At 35.4% G+C, this 20,680-nt stretch overlaps 1 protein-coding gene across 1 annotated transcript in view; it reads right to left on the bottom strand.

Annotated features, from left to right (window-relative positions):
* Positions 1-20,680, bottom strand: part of LOC129003287 (elongation factor-like GTPase 1) — a 157,312-nt gene that overhangs the window by 47,713 nt on the left and 88,919 nt on the right. The gene's annotated exons all lie outside the window — the stretch shown is intronic.

Raw genomic sequence — 20,680 nt, 5'->3', positions numbered from 1 at the left:
TTTTACCCCCGGAATTTTACCCCCGCATTTTTACCCCCGGATTTTTACCCCCTAGTCAGATGTATAAATTAGTGAGAATGATTAATTATCTTCATTCAGTTTTAATTTAATAGTAAACATTTTATTATTAAGTAGCCTCTTAATTTATTTGTAACATTAACAAATCGAACATGTTAATAATTTTAATTTTGAGATTCGAATATCAGGATTCGATCTTGCTGGACTGTTGGTTAATGCGATCAAAATAAAACAGCGAATTCTGTTTACTTAGTTGAGATTACAAAATAAATAAATAAAGATAGGCTACTAAATAATGAACTGTTTACAATTAATTAAAAACAGAAATAAATCAATCATTCCATTTCTAAAATCGGCCAGGGGGTAAAATTCCGGGGGGTAAAAAATCCGGGGGTAAAATTCCGGGGGTAAAAATCCGGGGGTAAAAATCCGGCCCGTACATCTTCAGTTGTCTAAACGCTAGTTCTATGGACAGGGGGTAAAATTCCGGTTTATATCGCTAATCTAATTAATCATGCTCTGACTACTTTCATTAGACTTCTAAATCCGCGGGGGTAAAATTCCGGCCGCGAACAAATTTTTGGCCACTCAGGTTACTACGTCATAGTGACGTCAGCTTTGCCCAGGGGGTAAAATTCCAGGGGGTAAAATTCCAGGGGGATAAAATTCCGGCGACCCGCTCCAGAGACTCACTGATCCCAGCTCCTCAAACTGACTATTGTATGTGCAGTTGATGTAATCAGGAAGACAATTCCACGATCTAATTGGAGATATGATTAATAATTCACAATATAGGCCTACTTGTTTTTGTAGATAAAACCATCTCTCTTTCACTTTTAGGTTTATACCTTACACATACCAATACGTTAGCTAAATAAATTGGAGAAAAGACAAACAAGTTCAAATGAACGACAGAATCATGTGACGGTTCTTACAAAGAAAACTACAATTTAAATTATAATGTCCTAAAATAATTAAAAATATAAAGGAATTCAGTAAGAATAAATAGCCAAACCTTCTACATGTAAATGCCAAGTCTATAGATAACAAATGTCTATTCCTATTCAATTTCCTTTAGAATTCTAAATAACATTGTTCAATAACATTACAAACATCAGTGAAAAGTGAATGACACGAAGGTAATCTATTTAAATGTCCCATTATTACTACTACAATTACATATATATTAATATAGGTATAATAAGTATGATTGTGATTAGGGATACTACTCTATACATAATCGAAAACATTATAAAACCATTAGTACCCTTTTAAATTCATTTGAATTAAAATGAATTTAAAAGGGTACTAATGTTTTTATAATGTTTTCGATTATTAATATAGGTACACAAGGGTATTAAGATCAAAATTACCTCTTCCAAATCACAGATTAGAGCCAAAGATAATTCTTAATCAAGATGTAGCAGATGAAATGTAGACGAAAAGAATCAATAAAAAATCTTATTATGATAAGACGACTAAACAAGAAACAGTATATAAAGAAAAGGATCCCATTTATGTACGAAATGTTCGGACCAAGCACTGGGAGCCAGCTATCATAGTAAAAGTTGGTGAAACTCCAAGAGCATACGTAGGGCAAGATAAAAATGGAAAACAATTTAGAAGAAACTATTTTCATAAGAAAAAGAAAAGTTGAATTTGTCAAAGGGGAAGATATTTGAGATATTTTAATGTTTAGATATTTAATTTTCTATGCTTTAAAATAACATATTATTCTTCAAGTTTATCTTATGTCTGTTTACAAATAAGTTGTTGTTATGTTTTTAAAAATAGAAACTTTTACTGTTGCTAAAAATGTCTCCTTTATTTAAAACTAATTAATAAAAACTTAACAACCGATATATACATTTATTACTAAAATGGAAGTTTTAGTGGTTTGGCTTACGGCGATTATTTTTAGAACTATTTTGATGTAAACGATTTACTGTTATTTTTTCATTGGCTAGCTAACTTATAGACGGTGAATTTTAACGTAGACCATACCAATATGGATTGACTACTATCCTAGTTTCGAGAATTTGAAAGCCTTAATTGTTTCAGCTAATACTAGACTACAATATTATTTTAGTGGTTAAATAGTAGACCTTACATACAATCAATTCTCTATAGATTGTAATTTATAAATTGAAAGAGACAACTGTAATGAAGGCGGTGACCATGAAATTATATTGCAGCGCCTTCATCACGTCGATACTATAGGCTCGCAGCTCCGTTCTACAGGTGCAAAATATAGTCTGAAGGAGTAGAAGTAGTTGTTTTACAAATAAACGGAAAAGCTTTCAAGTTCTCTAGAATCTCCAGTATCTCCAGAAAACACAAGGTTGTTAGTTCAACATGATTTTAAATCTAACGGATAATAAGGCCTTTTCACGTGTTTCATGCCTGCTTACGTTCCTATGCGGTGATCTCAATTACATATTGTTTTTTATTACATTGTTGAATTATAAATCTTACTTATACAAATTGAAAATATCCTTTGATAACTAAAAAAATATATGTATAATTTCAATGTAATTTATATTCTTCTTCTCAGCTTACACAACTTCATCCGTAAAAAGGAGGCAATACTACGGGAATTGTAATCATCATTGTACGTGTTATTACATTTTCGAAAAGTAAATAAAAATACGTCTAATAACACCTGGAACATCTATATATTAATAGGCAATCCTGTTACTTTAAACACTTTTTCTCAGCTCGTGTGCGTCGCTGGGAAATTCTACGCATACTGTTAGAAAGATATTTTCCTGTAGATGTGCAGAATACCTTTATAAATTAAAATAGGCTCAGCAATAAGCACAAAAACATAAATACTTAATTTGAAAAAAAAAAAAAAAAAACTATTGACCTTATGGGTTGCCATGCTGGTGACGAAATATAAACAGAAAATCAAAACAAACTAAAGAAATGCCAATCACATGTTTTATTTAATGTGTGGGATGAAAATAGAGAAGTCTGTAGACATAATTTTGGTCGAGTTTTTGACCACTGGAAGACGTTATATATTAACACTTATTACTGTTTCACTTGGAAGTTTACAGTATAAAATATATGTTCTAAGTGTTACTAGACGTATGTATATTTACTTTGCGCAGTAAACTTTTTATAAAATAGTGTACATTGTTTTATTTGGTTGGAATTGTTTTATGACATTATCAGAAAACAAGGATATTTGTAATAGTCGTACCGGTACCAGAAACAGATTTTAATCCTCAACACTCAAAACTCATTCGACATAAACAGACAAAACCCCTCTTGATTGTCCTTAGCTTTTCTTTAGAGACAAGAGTAACACATCTATAGAAGTAAGTAGCGGTAGTCTGTGTTTATAGTGGTTTCATGATTTCATTCGGACTGTTACAGCGCGGCGCGTGACGTGATTCAGATACACGGCCGTACTGCGGGTTGCATTCATTGAAGGGGTTCATCACATTATAGCTCTGATCCAGCAGTCTCACATTTATTCCCTATTTAAATTTAATTAGTTTAACAAGTACTTAGGTTTAATACAACAGGGAGGGTAAAAAAAGTGGTTTTATAGTTTAGTAAAAAATGAATGCATTTTCCAAATATGGTCAAAATATATTCATAATCAAGCAAACTACAACAGTTTACTTATTCTCCATAAGAATACGTAACATGAGAAATCTTTGGAATTTTCTCCATAGCCATTCGGCGCATAATAACACTTCAATATACTAAATTATTTGTTTTTATAAGCACTACAAAATTATTTTGAAATAAATCGCAAAATTTTATGTTTTTTTTGTAGAAAATGGGAAAGAACTAATTTTTATCCCATAAAACCCCATTCCCATAGTCCGATCATGCTGGTTCGCGAAGTCGTTGGAATAAATGTAGGTTTACACGTTTATACCAAATTTCATATAAATCCGATCATTTTTGCTCGAGTTAAGGTGCTAACGGACATATATATATGAATTGTGTTTTGGCCTCTAGTGACCTCAAAAAGAAAAAGTAAATCGGTCTCGGGTCCAGGTCTTACCATAAGTACTACGGTAATAGATTATTCCTTATATGGAAAATTCGTTAAAATTGAGGTGGTATCAGTCAGTCTGTCCGGGCGGCTGTCACGACTAAAATATTAAACCGATACAGCCCAAATTAAGCACAAAGATAGATCCCATATCAAGGAATGTCTTTCCCTCACGGGTTACGCCCCTTAGACGTCCAAAGTTTTGAGGTGAAGAAGTAAATATTGATTGGTCTCCATGGAAGCATTAGAAACTCAAGTATTTACCATTGCCTTGACATTTCGGTGTATACAAGCAGAACTGTAAAATTTCACAATTTCAGACAGATGATCCAAACAAATGTAATATTCTATTTTAACACAACTCTGTGGTAATTTCATTTTATAAAACTTTATGATTGATTATTTATTCTAAACAAATTCTATAACCATTGCGGTATCAACTAAGAAATAATGTTAACTAGGCTATCAAGATATGTTATGACATAAAGGGGGCGGTTCTTCGAAACCGAATTTTCTTTCCGTTGCAAAGCATGAGTACATCAGCTAGTATTTAATATTGTTAGCTTTTGTATGGCAAAAATGTTAGTTAAATGTTTACGTTGTTTTGGACATTCTAACACTAAAAAAGAAAAAAAAAACTATCAAACTTGTCAAACGAGTCAGCCGGTTAACATATTAATCTCAGAAATGTTTAGAGGAAAGCATAGCGAAGCATGCTAGCGGGATTTTGTTTACCTTAAAAACAATCCCATGATTTTTGTAACTAAGGAAAATAATCCCCTTATCGATCAAATTAAGAAGTTTAAAAATATTTGTATGATGTTTAGCATTTTTATTAATTTATATGGAATTTTTAATTTTGTAAGATTTTGGATAGAGGCTATTGTATTGTTGTATTGACTATTGATTTTATTGTTACAATTTATGGCAGCGTCTGGTTTTCCGCCCAGGAAACCACTGTTTACTATATAACGAGAACAACAAACAGATAAGTCGATACGTAGTCTCTTTATTAAATTTTTTTATATATAAATTAATCAAATCATTAATTAGTCACACTAGTTAAATACCTAGTTGTATAATTTATTTCTTACCCACTTATCTTGAGATCTGGGAAACTCGCGATGAACCTGCGGTGATACAGTACTGTATGGCCAAACTGTGAGAGGCGAGATATCAAGACATGTAAGCAATATTTCAAGTTATACGGAAATTAAGCCTGGAAGTATGTTAGTGCAGACTATGTACTATTAGATATTAATAAATAGCTGAACATTTTTAATATTGAGTAACTGTTTTGGCTGTTATTCTAGCGTTTTTACAACAGAGAAGAAACGCCTCCATATTTAATTAATTGTACTACTGAGGCAACAGTAGGCACTCAAGGTTGTTGGTCAGTCTATAACACTACTGATGTCATCGGGTCGTTCTCCACTACTAAAACTGAGAAGTCTGGGATACGATATTAAAAAGTAAAAATTGTGAAAAACATGTAAAAGCTAACCTCTGCGGCTGGTTGCCGTACCTTTTAACATGTGCACAAAAAAAATCATGTGTTATGCCATTTAGGAAACATAAAAATATGCTTGATTTAAAAACTGATAATGTATTCAAATTATACTATCTGTTTTATTGCACAGTATTTCAGTAATATGACATCTAACGTAAAAAAGGTAAATACACAACACCCTGCGAAAGCCACATGCATACTAGGTTACATAAACGTGATGCGGTTTGCTTGGAGCGAGTATAAGGCGTTTCTGACTTCCAGATCCCCTAAGTCGGCGCATCGTGTGCATTTATTCTACGAGTTTTGTTATTCTGTATAAACCGGCTTTAGATTATTTCTCAACGACGAGTTTGTCTTCAAAAGTTGGCTTCAAAAAAAAGGTTAACTTCCTTAAGAATAACAATAGTTTAAGAAATTAACTTTAAATATATTTGGCACTTGAATTTGTATTATAAATATGTACCTATCCAAAACACTTTGCCTTTTAGTAGCAGGCAATCTTTCAACATATGCTTTATACTTTGCTAGAATACAGCCGCCGATTTAAGTTAAAATCAAAATAATTTGTCTCAACGTTCTATATTGTAGGAACAAGAATACGAAACGTATTTTTATATAATTTGCACTGTTTTAGTTTAACAGCGTGTTTTTAATGTTCTATTTAATTAAGTGGCTTAACATTTTTACAAAATCTTCAAGTTTGTCAAAAGCTGTTGTAGCTGTCCTATTGCTCTTCAATCAAACCTTTAAGTCACAGGATATGAGCCCAGACAGGTTTCAGGTTTTATGAATTACAGTATGTTGAATTAAGATAAAGCTACAGTAGATTTGCGTTGGTGAAACTGCACAGCTTGTTGGTCGCAGATATTCAGGAGGAGAAGTGATATTTAAGAAACTTAAGATTGTTGTAAAATAAAATCTTAATCACTTATTAAGGACGCCTCCTCCAATGGTCAGTTTTGGTCAAAGTCAAATTATTTTCTTTTTGAATGAATGTACATGTTCTTGAAAATGGTTGGGTGAAATTTCAAACCATTTTGAAAATTATTTCCTATTTTTTGGTTGTTTTAGTATGCTGGCGTATGATCTAGCACTGCACCAGCTGTTTGCTGTAAACGCCATTTGCCGCTTATAATGTTTTTCCAGTTTTCGAACACAATATTTTGAATAACTTTTTATCCATACTAACCCATAGTATAAAATAGACTGTTGACATTTTTACCACTTTATCTTTATAATATTTAGCAGTTTTTTTTAATCATGGGAAACATTTTACGTGATATATTACCCATTTAATAAAAGATTTTAAAAGAAAATGTTGAAATTTTAACTTTTTAAAGATAAACAATTTTAAATTTTAGTTACATAATACTGTAGCCAGAATATTTTCCATAGTTATAATATGTAGAATTAGTCTTAAAACTTTTAGGCAAAATAGTTAAAAAACAAATACAAAAAAGTAATTCAACATTTTCCAAAAACCTATAAAAGAGATGAAGTTATTAAATTTTATCAACACCAAGGGTAGGAAATTATTATTTTTCTTTTTAATTTATCATACCTAATTAAAAAAAAATACTATCGATGGTTTAAACTAAAAAAATAGGAAAAACATGTTCCGGAGGAGGCGTATCCTTAATATTGAATAGTAGCTATACATGCATGTATAAAACCCACAATTAAACTGAACAATGCCAAGCGTTTCCTCTCCTACACTGTTTTAAGAGCGTATCTGCGTTAGTCGTTTATATTGAGGGTGTTTGTACCATCACAGGGTACAACAGAAATGTCAATGACAGTGTTCCCTAACAACGACGTCATCATCAATAGTTATTACTACATTACAAACTCGCTTGGAGGACATCTAACAAACCACGAGTCATGCCACTGTTGTCAACCGTCTCCATCAACCTCCTGCAGGACATGATCCTGGACGGTCGTGGTCGTGGTGTCAGGATTTGCAGCACAAGACCCCGCCGCCGCTGAGCGGAACACTAAAACTCTCGTGTTTAATGCCGCCCGGAAACGACATCCAATGGACCTTCATCTTCTACTTTCTTATATTCACTTTACTTTCTACCCCACTTCTTGCCTTGTAGTTTTTCACTTGACTGGACTTTAGAGCCCGACATTAGCCTGATAATAGACAACATTCGCCTATTCTGCCGCTCACCCAGTGTTTGTCGGTAATTGTTGAAACGAGGCGTGATAACAGCGCTGAAACAATGACTTTGGGTTGTGTTATAAATACTCAGGGCTTCGGCATCTTACAATTTTCAGGGTGAAAATTTCAAGTTGGAATCACCACAAACAAAAACCAGCAATGTAAACAACAGCGCTGTTAATATTTTGATTAAGTTAATTATATTATTCTGTCACACGAGTGATTGATTATAACAAAAAAAGTTGCATTGAACTTATTGATACAACTGAGTTTCTATTATTCGTATTTATTGGTTGTCTAACGTGTTTTTATTCAACCCCTTGTGGATAACGTATTACACTAATAATAATCTGATAAGGCAATGGTACATGTTATCAACTAATGTGAGTCTGACGGGTCTCGACCAACAGGAACCCTTGTGTCAACTAATCAATTAACTTGTTCCAAAGTAGGATATTCCCCTCTACTCCTGCGGCGGTGAGCCGGGCAGTGGGAATTTGCATGCAGCCGCGCAAGTCACCCGGTCCAAGTGGGCACGAACTGGACGATAACAATCTCACTTAACGTAACTGAAAATAAAACCACTTTAGGTCTTGTCGCTTTACAACTGTAGCAGTATTTGGACGAAGCCGGGTGTTGAACTCTGTCGCTTGCTAGTTGAAAAATCCGGCTCTTGTACATCAAGCATCAAGTCACTCAAAGTGATTTCAATAGCAAGGATCTTACCATTTCGGAAATCTTATCAACACTTGGTCCGTCTAAACTTTGCTCGTAAACGAGACATCTAGACTCAACTATTTTCATCAAATAGCCCTACATTTAGGAATCCTCAGATCTGGATCTTGAAATGCCAAAAGCAACAACTGCAAACAATTAATTTCAAACCGAAAATAATGCCTTTTCTCTTTTATAGTCTTCTGAAAGCAAGGCCACTTTTGTAATTGGATCATGCAATAAAAAAACTCAGGTATGTAAATTATCCGTTTAGATCTTGCAGCTGTACGCGCAATAGTCGCGGTTATCTATTTGCCACTTGTTAATTGAAAATCAACACTACTTTATAAATTTCAATTTACAAATTTCACTATCATACTTATTATGATTATTTCCATTATCAGTTTGGATTTCGTTCTTATAACGTAATTATTAATCTTTTCATTTCTCTATCAGAACTTTTCAATCCACGCAAAGCTCTTAAACTTTTTCTGTTTGGATTTGGTTTCATCAGAAGTAACGTTCCTAATTTGAATCTTGCAAACTAAAAAGCAATATGCTTGACTCTTCCAACTTGTCCAACTGCATCCAGTCGCGTCTAATATAGGTTAGGGTGTTGTTAGTTAAAAAGTAAGCTTCATGCAGATCTTCCATTTTTGACGTGATCGTGACTTCAGTTGGTGATGAACCCACTAGGACTTTGTCCTCTGATCTTTGCAACTTCAAGAGCAATATTCCTGCCAAGTCTTGTGGTTCCTCCATCTGTCTGTTACTGTCTGCTGTCTGCCTGACCTACCTCGCGTCTCCATGTGATCGATTAGGTCCAGTTAACCTGATCAAGCCCCTTACCGATTACACGCGCCGCTGCAGCCAGTCTGCTACTTTTCACCGTGAAAACTACGTCCTCGGCAAACCGATGATGCTCTACTAAACACGCGCGTCCGTCTCTCATTGGACAAAAAACTCCCTCGCAAACCTTCGCGCGACAGTCGCCCGGGAAAGTCGACGGCACTGACCATGATCACTCTCACTTGGACATCCTATGTGAAAAGGTTATGGTTGAGCAGGCTGGTGGATTGTAGCAGAACAGTGGAAGTAGTACTTGTAAATGAAAAGTATGTTCAAACTAAGACGGACTTAAAACTTAAGTGACGAAATTACGGGGTGGGGTAATGAAAGCCCCCCCAATTTATAAGCAGTACAAACTCAATAATATTCACCCTATGGATATAAATAGCACATCAAAACACAGCTTATCTTTTGCCATTTTAACTTAACAAAGTCATTTTTCCATTTCTTGAGAACGAAATGCTGCAAGTGACGTCCTTGTCCTACTTGACATTAGGCACTTAAAAACTCCATCAAATACTCCTCCAGCATTTCTTCAGGAATCACTTTAGTTTTTGGACAATTCTTAGCTTCGGTTCAAGCAAATCTGTGGGGTGACTTTGAAAAACCTCGAACTTCAAGTAGCTTATTAGTAACACACTTCCAAAAAAAGGAGCCAACGTAAAGCTTTCAACAACAACAGCTTCCTGGCAAATCTCTTTGGACTTTGAGTTACTGCGACTCGCACTCTTTCAACATTTGCTGGTGTACAAAGAGTTTTGCGGCACCCACCGATTATTTTAAGGTTTAAGCGTTTATCCTAAATAATTTTACCCAGTTCACCATTGTTTTCCAATCTGGAACAGTGCCATGTTGACCAAGGATGGAATGTGGTCCAAACAATCTCTGGGTTTTTGCACAAGAACCACTATTTTAAAAATAGGTTTTCACATCAAAATCTCAGTGTTAATAGTCTCGGGCATAATATTTACTAAAATGGCATAATTTAATTGATGTTTTAAGCACAGCTGATCATTCGTTGTTGCAACAATTAACATGTGACAGCTAAAACAAATTGAGGCGTTCTCATTGCCCCACCCTATCATTTCGGTAATTGCACTGTCTCGTGCATGAGAATAATTGCAGAAAATCATTGGAGGTTTATTTGTGATTGATTAGTTTTTCAGTGTGCGATACTTGTTCAGATACTGATAATAAGTTTCTTAGTTTAAATAAATTGTACTAATTTAAAACTTTTGTTTCTCTGTAACTCGTCAATTAATTGCGTGTGTTCGAATTGATCCGCGGTCAGAGGGTAGAACATCCAAATTGATCCGCGAGTCGTTGAGGGATGGGAGGGGTCTTATCATCGGCCTCTGAGCTGGTAAAATAAGGTGAATAATTAATACAATAAGTATTTCCTTACACCTACTAATGTAATTTGCCTTATTAGGTTGCGGTATTTCGTTTAGTTAAACTAATTTTAATTTAGTTTAAACAGTTTGGCACTTGACTTTCAATGCTCATTGATATTCCACCCAAGCACATGGCTCAGAATTGATTTACATCAACAGTTCGACCAACAAGCCAAATTATCACAACCATCGCATTCATTTGGACACAATACAGAGGTTATAAATTGCTAAAACTTAGTTTCATCTAATAAAAATAACTTAGTTTTTACTTCTATGCTTATAGTCTACATTATTCGCCCCACAATCTGTGTCCCACTTGGAGCGTCTCGGCTGTCAAAATTCCTCAGACAGAAGGGCAATTCCGTCGACGCGGGAAACAGTGTGACATGGACGGAAAAGTCGAAGACGACCGAATCCGAAGACAAAACCGGGCCAGGACGGCGGCGGTTTGCGGCAGCGGATCAAACTGGACCGGAACGGTGACAGAAGAGGAAGGCCGTGAGAGACCGACGTGACGCACGTGGGCCGTTATACGTGACGCGTGACGCAGTAGGGGTTGTGACGTGACTGTGGAAACGTGGTTACAATATGTACTAGGGTGTAATATAAACAACGGGGTCGTCACTGTCGAAATGTGTATCATGCAAATAGAGTGATCTAACCTAATCTTGCACAGAGCGAGTTTAAATAGTGATCACCATGTAATGGAAAGGACCTGTAAAGTTCGTTCATATTTAAAATTCATCTCCAAAAAATCGGATAGAACAAACATACATCTTCAACGTAAAACCAGAACCAAATATTTTTATTCTATGCTATGGCGAACAATAAACGCACTCTTCCTTGACATTATAGTCGAATTAGAAGGAGTATAATTCTAAAAATACGATAGGTAAAGCAAATGTGATAAGTCAGAATCTAAATTGCCCGAGTATTACGGCAATTTCTTATGTTTTAACTGACAAATTATTCTCTTGCACTGCAACAAATGCCGTAAAAGCAGTTGATAGTGGTAGTGGGTGTGGTTAATAATTGCGGAATAAGAATAGTATGTGTGCAAGTCATTCTTGAGCAAGTAAAAAGCCTACATTAAATTGATTTGTAGCTGGGTGATGGATACACTATTTGGCAGAAACAATTTCATCAAACTTCAATAGTAATTCAGTAAATGGTGAGGAAATGCGTCAATCTCTGAAATGTGGACAAAACCTATAAACACGTGTTTTGAGAAATAAACAGAAAGGGTCATTCATGTACTTGCACTGCATTGTGGAAACTATTCTTTCTTTTTCATGCCTGAATAAAGACATCCATGCTCATATCACAGTTGCATAAAATAATCCTCTAGTAAAATAAAAATACCCCAGCCGCAGCAAACCTGCCGACTAAGCGAATTTCCATTTGTCTGAATTGATTTTCAGTTAAATTATATTTTAATAACATTAGGTTTAACGAGTACCTAGGTTTGCTGCTACAAGGAAACAAATAAAGTGTGTTTTTGAGTAAAATATTGATAGCTTAGTACAAAATAAATAAATTTGACAAGTTTGATCAAAATATATTCATAAACAAGCAAACTACAACATTTGACAATAATCTCCATAAGAATAACATGAGAATTTTCAATTTACAATTTTTAAATTTTCTCCGTTACTAATAATTGAACAAAAATACTTTTATATACTAAATTATTTGTTTTTTTAAGCTCTTTAAAAAGGTCTAAACAGAAATTGGGAAATTTTGTGTTTTGAGGGGCAAAAGTGAGAAAAACCAATTTTTACCCCATAAAACCCCCCGTAAAGCCCCGTTCCCATAGTCCGATCGTGCTGGTTCGCGAACTCATTCAAGTTTATCCCGCTTTACACCTTTAAACCAAATTTCATCAAAATCGGACAAAAATTACTCAAGTTATCGCGTTCACGGACGTATATATATATATATATATATATATATATAAGTCTATATATATATATATATATATAAATACATATATAAAAATCTGAACGAATAGTGTTTTTGGCCTCTGGGGACATCAAAATGAAAAAGTAAATCGGTCCCGGGTCTAGGTCTTACCGTGCCACCTACGGTAATAGCTACTTCCCTATAGGGAAATTCGCTAAAAAACCTAATGATATTGTTTGAAGTTTTGAACAAGGAAAAGTTTTAAATACTCAATGACATAGTTTGATGTTGCGAACAAAGAAACTTTGGTGTTTATTTATTCTATGCCTAAACGATGAACCAAAGACGTAAAGAGCCAAGAGATCAAGATTGTCAAGGAGCGGATTCTCCTTTGGATTTTTGTTCTTTAATATTTAGTAAGTGGTATAAAATATATGTTACACATTAAAATAACTTGTCCTTAAAATCTTTCGTTGATAAATAATTCGCGTATTCACCAGTAACTAATAACTGACATAAACGCATTCTATTGGAGATTTAACTCAATAACCTCAATTCTCGTTGTGTTGCCATAGGTCACGGATCGAGACATTTTTTACCTAGTACACACGATTCTTGTCCTCACTCCCCTATCCTAATTCCCACCTGATTGTTACGGTTACACGAAACACGAATGTGAAACATAACACACTTATCAAAACTAGAAAAAGCCCATGACGATAGGAATTTTAAACGTAGTACGATTTTCTACATTGTGCCTTGCCTCTCACGTATGGCCGGCTTGTGTGTCGGACCGTGGCCCGGCTCACGTCCACCGACGGCGGCTGCAGCTGAGGAAGCCACCGTGATACGCCATTGTCGCAATTATGCCTCATAATGGCTAACCGCCGCTGGTCACTTACTGGTGACGGCTTCATCGTTAATAACCACTTGTCACTGTGAAAAACAGGACAGTTTTTGTTGGAACGGACACTTGTGATGTCGGGTTGAGGACAAATGTTGGAACGTGTTGGTGTAGGATTGGGACCGTTGTAAACATGAGTGGCTTGGACACACTTTGATGGTAAATCATGGAGTATTTGCCACAAAAAAGATGCCTGAATGGTTTTGAAATCAAATATTTTAACTCAGTTTCAGTAGAGATTAAAACACCATATTGCACTGCGTAGAGCTGTAGAAGACAAGAGAGGATCTGATGGAGGAGTGAAATATATATCTGAACTTTAAGTGAAATATCTTTCATGCCAATCATAGTTTCACGAAATACAAAAAATACGATTTACGACTGCTCTACAAAGTATGCAAATTAATTTTAACCAAAAAATACAAGCATCTATGCCAATCACCAGTGTTACCGACTAAGACCAGCCGTTTCTGTGACGAAACCGATTATTCCGAATGATCGAATACAGCTGGGCCCAGCATCGAAAACAACTGTCTTTTAGGATCGAACCAGCGACTTATGATTGTCAGGCTAGCATAGGACGATGCGAAGTAAAATCTTACTAGAGGACCCCTACAAGACAAGTTGTCCGTCCCCCACATTCACTATGACTCTCGGAGCCTGGAAGATAGGCTAGACATTCCACAGTTTTGCAAGATCCACTCGCACTCGACGCTCTTCACGGATATCAGAATCATGACTGTCAATCCCTTCAGTTTGACGTTGCAAAAACCGCCAGTCGTTCACCTCGCTGCAACGGTCTGGCGCGTGTTTTACACCAAATTGAATATTGACCATCTTTTGGCATGCTGGGAGCTACAATGCAGTCTTAGTCCCATGTCCCATGTCTCTTGGTTCCGTCGTTCCATCGCTGATGTAACGCTACGGTCATTGAAACACGCTCCACTTTACATCTTTGTTTGGAACCGTGTTGAGAATTATTGATGGTCAAAAGTAATAGTTACAGATTCGGGAGAAAATACACACCTCTAGGTTGTATACCAGAGAAGTGTGCTAATAGGCTATAAGTAAATGTTAGATGTTTCTTATGTAAAGGAAAGAACAGTCACAGGATAAATGATTATTTTTGATAAAAAATGCAACAGTCCTCAATTCCCCACATTGTCTATGGCATAAGCAGCTAAATTTACCATCTTAAATTTATGAATCGTCCTTATATTTTCCATAAACGTCCTTGGTATTTATAGTACATAATGATCAACATAATGATAATGATGGGTAATGATTAACATTGTGGATTTGAAAAAAAACTAAAACCAACGAAAAATACCAGAGTACATATACAATACCCCCGCCGCAGCAAACCTGCAGACTAAGCGAATTTCCATTTGAATGATTTGATTTACACTGAAATGTCTACTTAAAAATATAACATCTATTCCCGATTTAAATAGAATTAGTTTAACAAGTACTTAGGTTTGCTGCATCAGGGAGGGTAAAACTGTTTTTTTGTAAAATGTTAATAGTTAGTAAGAAATAAAAACGTTTTCCAAATTTGATCAAAATATGTTCATAAACAAGCAAACTACAACAGTTTACTTATTCTCCATAAGAATAACATGGCAATTTTAAATTTACATTTTTTTTTTAATTTTCTCCGTAACCATTAGGCGCATAATAACGCTTCAATATACTAAATTATTTGTTTTTTTAAGCTCTACAAAATGGTTTGGAAAGAAATTGCTAAATTTTATGTTTTTTAGGTCAAAAATGGGAAAAACCTATTTTTACCCCATAAAACCCCCCGTAAACCCCCGTTCCCATGGTCCGATCATGCTGGATCGCGAACTCGTTCGAATAAACGTAGGTTTACACGTTTGTACCAAATTTCATCAAAATCGGATCATTTTTGCTCGAGTTATCGTGCTAACGGACACACACACATATATATATATATATATATATATATATAAATATATATATATATATATATATATATATATATATATATATAAATAAATATATATAAATATATATATATATATATATATATATATATATATATATATATATATATATATATATATATATATATGAATTTGAACGGATGGTGTTTTTGGCCTCTAGGGACCTCAAAACGAAAAAAAAAATCGGTCCCGCGTCCAGGTCTTACCATGAGTACTACGGTAATAGCTTATTCCCTATATGGGAAATTCGCTAAAAAAGACTGCATGTGCATCTAGAAAAGTTAATGGGACAAAATTACTCTGCATGAAGAGAAATCCACGAAAAAGTGTTCTGCTAGTGTTTGTTTCACCACCACGGTCCACTCCAGAACCGTTTGGTCCGTTCGCCGTTTGACGGGAAGTGACAGATGAGCACATAACAGTCTGCGCGGATGCCCGAGCATTCTCCTTGGTTGTGTGTGTGTGTTTGTGTGTGTGCGTGTGTGTGTTGGTGTTATGTGATGGGAGCGGACCGGGTACACCCATCACACGTCATGCAACGGCAAGACTTCACGCGGATCCACAAGAGTACACGGAGTATACACGGAGTTACACGGAGTATGTAAACATAGAGAAAAACACGCAAAACTGCTGAAGCCCGGCAACGCATTTATTGAAAAACGCATTTTTAAGGTGAAAGAAATCCTTGCGAACATCGACGCTCCCCCTATATGTACCTTGATGTGAATGTAAGAATGAGCACGGATTGGTTGGAAGTGCCAAAGAAGTTTGGGGCAATTGAATTCGCACGCCATGAATTTAGCCATCGACGTTTCGTTATAAGGAAAACGATGGTACTTCCCAAGAAATGAAGGATCTTTGCCAACATAAACACATTTTAATTTTGTTTCGGTCACTTTAAAAACATATCACAGGCAATACACTGAACGTAGGCTAACACTTTTTAGAAACGGCACATTGGCTGTCTGAAAGGAGAGAAATTGGAATTTTCATACAATTCCCAGAAACCAAAGCTTGAGCTAACCCAAGCTGTTATGACGTATATAAACTTTTAACAAACATCGCAAAATGGTACACTCATAGCACGCAAGTTTGACTATAATTTTAATCCTTGCAAAATAGGAAAATTAGCAAAATTTAGTATAGTTTGACCTGTTTAATTGTCCATAAAGGATCGGATAGTTATGATAAAATTACGTTTATTTATAGGCCCGGATATGAGAATATTTAACATATACGTACGAAACTATATTTGTACTATATTGTACGATAACTATATCTTTCAAACTTTTAAGAAGATCTGGAAATCAAAAGTTACGTAAGAAATAAAGATATAGATTACAGACACGTATGCCATTCCCATGCAAACATACAGATTGACACAGTACACATTAAAATCATAATACAACTCATTATAATTTCATACTCTTAAAACAAGATTTCAATTTCTCAAGGCTCTTTGGAATGTCAGTGCAAAAAGTTACGAACGTAGGTGAGGTAAACCAGCAGTTTATTGACAACGACATGTAACAGGGAAAACTGGTCCCATTTTAGCGAATTTCCCATATAGGGAATAAGCTATTACCGTAGGTCTCATGGTAAGACCTGGACCCGGGACCGATTTACTTTTCCATTTTGAGGTCCCCAGAGGCCAAAAACACCATCCGTTCAAATTCATATATATGTGTCCGTTAGAACGATAACTCGAAGAAAAACTATTCGATTTCGATGAAATTTGGTATAAACCTGTAAACCTACATTTATTCAAACGAGTTCGCGAACCAGCATGATCGGACGATGGGAATGGGGGGTAAAATTTTTTTGAATTTATCCAACTATTTTGTAGAACTAAAAAAAATGTATTTAGTATATTGAAGCATTGTTGTATGCCTAATGGTTAAGGAGAAAATTCAAAAAAGTTCAAATTTAAAATTCCCATTTATTCTTATGGAGAAAATTAAAACTATTGTAGTTTACTTGTTTATGGATATACGTTGTCCAAATTTGGAAAGTTTATTTATTTCATCCTATACTATTGACGTTTGGTAAAAACACACTGTTTACCTTCCCCGTAGCAGCAAACCTAAGAGCTCGTTAAAAATAATGTTACAGTATTTAAATTGGGAATAAATATGTCTTATTTATGGAAATGTTTTAGTAAATATGTAATCAGACAAGTTGAAAACCGCTTATTCTGCAGGTTTGCTGCGGCGGGGGTATTATGGTATTCTATTAGGTCATCGGATAGTATTTTGAACGAATTCCACACCAAAACGATCCACTCCCGAAGTCTTGGAATGTCATGACAGTTAGTTCTCGCACGGACTGCTCTGATCCGAACACCTCTTGGAGTTTCCGTGGAAATAGCTCGAACTCGTGACGTCCGATATAATGGACGCCATTGTCGAGTAATCAACCCCAGGAGCAGCTTCTGTGGTACTGTACACCGTACACCACAACTACGACTACGTGGTGCAATGCAACGTGAGGTAGGCCACGATAGCTGGTCCCGTTTTAGAAGGTTTCCGTGAAAATTCCCACCTAAAAATCGGCTCTCGCAGTTTCGCAAACATAATATGGCCCTACTTGTGGAAAACCGTTCGCAATCTTACCAAATAGGAAGAAATGAAGGTTAAACCTAAATTCTGGGAACCCAGTGATGCGAATTTAGCAGACAATTTTGTTTCGGTCACTTTAAAAACATATCATTGGCAATACACTGAACGTAGGCTAACACTTTTTAGAAACGGCACATTGGCTGTCTGAAAGGAGAGAAATTGGAATTTTCATACAATTCCCAGAAACCAAAGCTTGAGCTAACCCAAGCTGTTACGAAGTATATCAACTGTTAACAAACATCGCAAAATGTTACACTCATACTATTAGCACGCAAGTTTGACTATAATTTTAATCCTTGCAAAATAGGAAAATTAGCAAAATTTAGTTTAGTTTGACCTGTTTAATTGTGTTGAATTTTACAGGTTCGGATAGTTGTGATAAAATTACGTTTATTTTTTATCTTTTAATCTAAAATTCAAAATTGAGGAATCCAAAAACAATCAACGAGTGCATATAAAACGTACGTTTGACGTGAAATGAGAATTGAAATTTTTCTTCCAAAAACGTGTATTTTTAAGAATGACTGATCTTATTCTATAAAAATGAAAATTTGTCTATAAATAGCATGATGTCCATCTCACCACCTTGGTAATTTTGTAAATCATATTTATTTTACTATTTATAAGTTAGTATCCATAGAGACATTAATCATTTCTCCAGAACATTTGGTAAAGTTAGCAACTTTATAAAATTGTCTCTTAAGTTTGTTTTACCATAATAAACTGGAGGTTTTTTGCCGCGACAGTAGTGATTGCGGTCACGGTTGACAAAACCATGGGAGTCTTCCCGAAATATTTCAATCAGAAACTACAGGAGTACAAGATGGAGAGGCAGGACCTAGCTCTAAATCGCAAAACAAATGACGAATAAAAGGGCAAGCAACTGTGCTGCTTGTGAAAATGGGAAAAGGCAACAGCGTAAGGCAAGCAGCACAAAAGTGAGGGGGTCCCACGGGCAGAGAATAACCAATGAGTACAACTGCCTAGTAGTGACAAATCATAAAAGCAGCTATGATACGTGCTGAACAGAAAAAGTAATAGTGGGAAAAAGCACAAATTTGAGACAAAATTCTGGGGAATTTAAAACATCCATCTCACATCTTTGGACCTCACGGTGATGACGATCGTGCTCTGTGGAAATAAATCTTCTGAAGAAGTGGAAGCTGACCAACAACCCCAGTGCCAATGTCTACGATGTGAGAGCTGAGAGTCTTATTCAAGATTCATCAAAGATTGATTAATTATGAAATAAAAAAGTTACGAAGACCAGGGCTCTCGTTCGTCCCACACGAATCCATCATTAATGTGAATATTGGGAGAATATTGGGAATATATATATATATAATATTGGGTCCATAATAAGCAGCGAGTAACAACATTTTGTTTAAATTATTTTAGATGAAAAGGTATGAACTTGTGTCAATCTTTTCTCGGAAAATAAAATATATCTAAAAAAATAACATTACGTCATTGCCGTCGCCTACGATGACGTCATGCTCAGAGCATTACGGCCTGCTTGATTAGTGTTGCCTTGACTAAGCAAAAGAGTTGAATATTTTCAAAATTAATAAAAAGGAAAATTATTTTGAGTATAGAGGGCTTGAGAAAGAGGCGTAATACCAAATCTTTCTTGGTTAGTAAGTTAGTAGCTACGGTTGGAATTCGGGATGTTTCCTTTTTATATCGAATTGAAGTAAGTTTTTTTGATGTTTGTTTGATTCTAAGGTTGGAAAAATTATTGCGAGGTTTACGCTTCCTCCGAACATTAGGTGATATGCTGATGCTCCAGTGGAATTTGGGTGATTGCCTGAGTTGCATTAAAAGTATATGGATTTTATTTTGCAGTGTACCCTTTCCTACCTCCATAGATTTTAACGCCTCGACAGTCTGCACGTACCTACTATCTTTCAGCCTGGCCGTTTGAGTTTGGGTGGTATGGTGCCGTTGTTCTGTGAATAATCCCACATTCATGCATTAAGTTCTTGAGCTCTTGGGAAACAAACTGACTTCCATTATCTGAGACTAAGTTGTAATGAAACCCAAAAGCTGAAAAGATTCTCCGTAATTCTTGGATTAACCATGTACTTGTAGTTCATCTTGTCTGCATCACCTCCACCCACTTACTGAAAGCATCCAGTAATGTAAGGGCCATTAGTTGGTCCTGAAAAATCTATGTGCATAAATCTTCCACTGTACAACGTTCCAGGATAATTTTTCGGTGAATCATAAATAATATTACAATTTTGAATACATCATTGTAAAGGGAATAACTTTACTATATGCATGTGCACGAATTTAGTCTACAATCATTAGCATTTATACAGTATGTACTTAGGGTAGGTACAAAAAATGGCAAAATTAACTAATGCTTTAAATAAATATACTGTACTATCATTGAAATAAGTGTAGCAATAGAATATTCGATGGCACACCTTAAATTAACCAAGTTACTTTTAATATATGCATTAATTGGTTGCCATTCCTGTATCTACGGGATTTGTGCAAATTGTCTTAATTAAAAGAACGTAAAACGATTATCAATCCTATCTCAATCTATTACAGCCAAATTAAGAACTAAACGCTATTATCATATCGACTGTAAATTGGACATTTCACAGTACC

Source organism: Macrosteles quadrilineatus, unplaced genomic scaffold, assembly GCF_028750875.1.
Source record: "Macrosteles quadrilineatus isolate MER2022 unplaced genomic scaffold, UCM_ALF_1.0 Scaffold_9__3_contigs__length_116548681, whole genome shotgun sequence".
Classification (NCBI taxonomy): Eukaryota; Metazoa; Arthropoda; class Insecta; order Hemiptera; family Cicadellidae; genus Macrosteles; species Macrosteles quadrilineatus.
The sequence above is the reverse complement of the archived record's forward strand: the minus strand, read 5'-3'. Positions and strand labels throughout refer to the sequence as shown.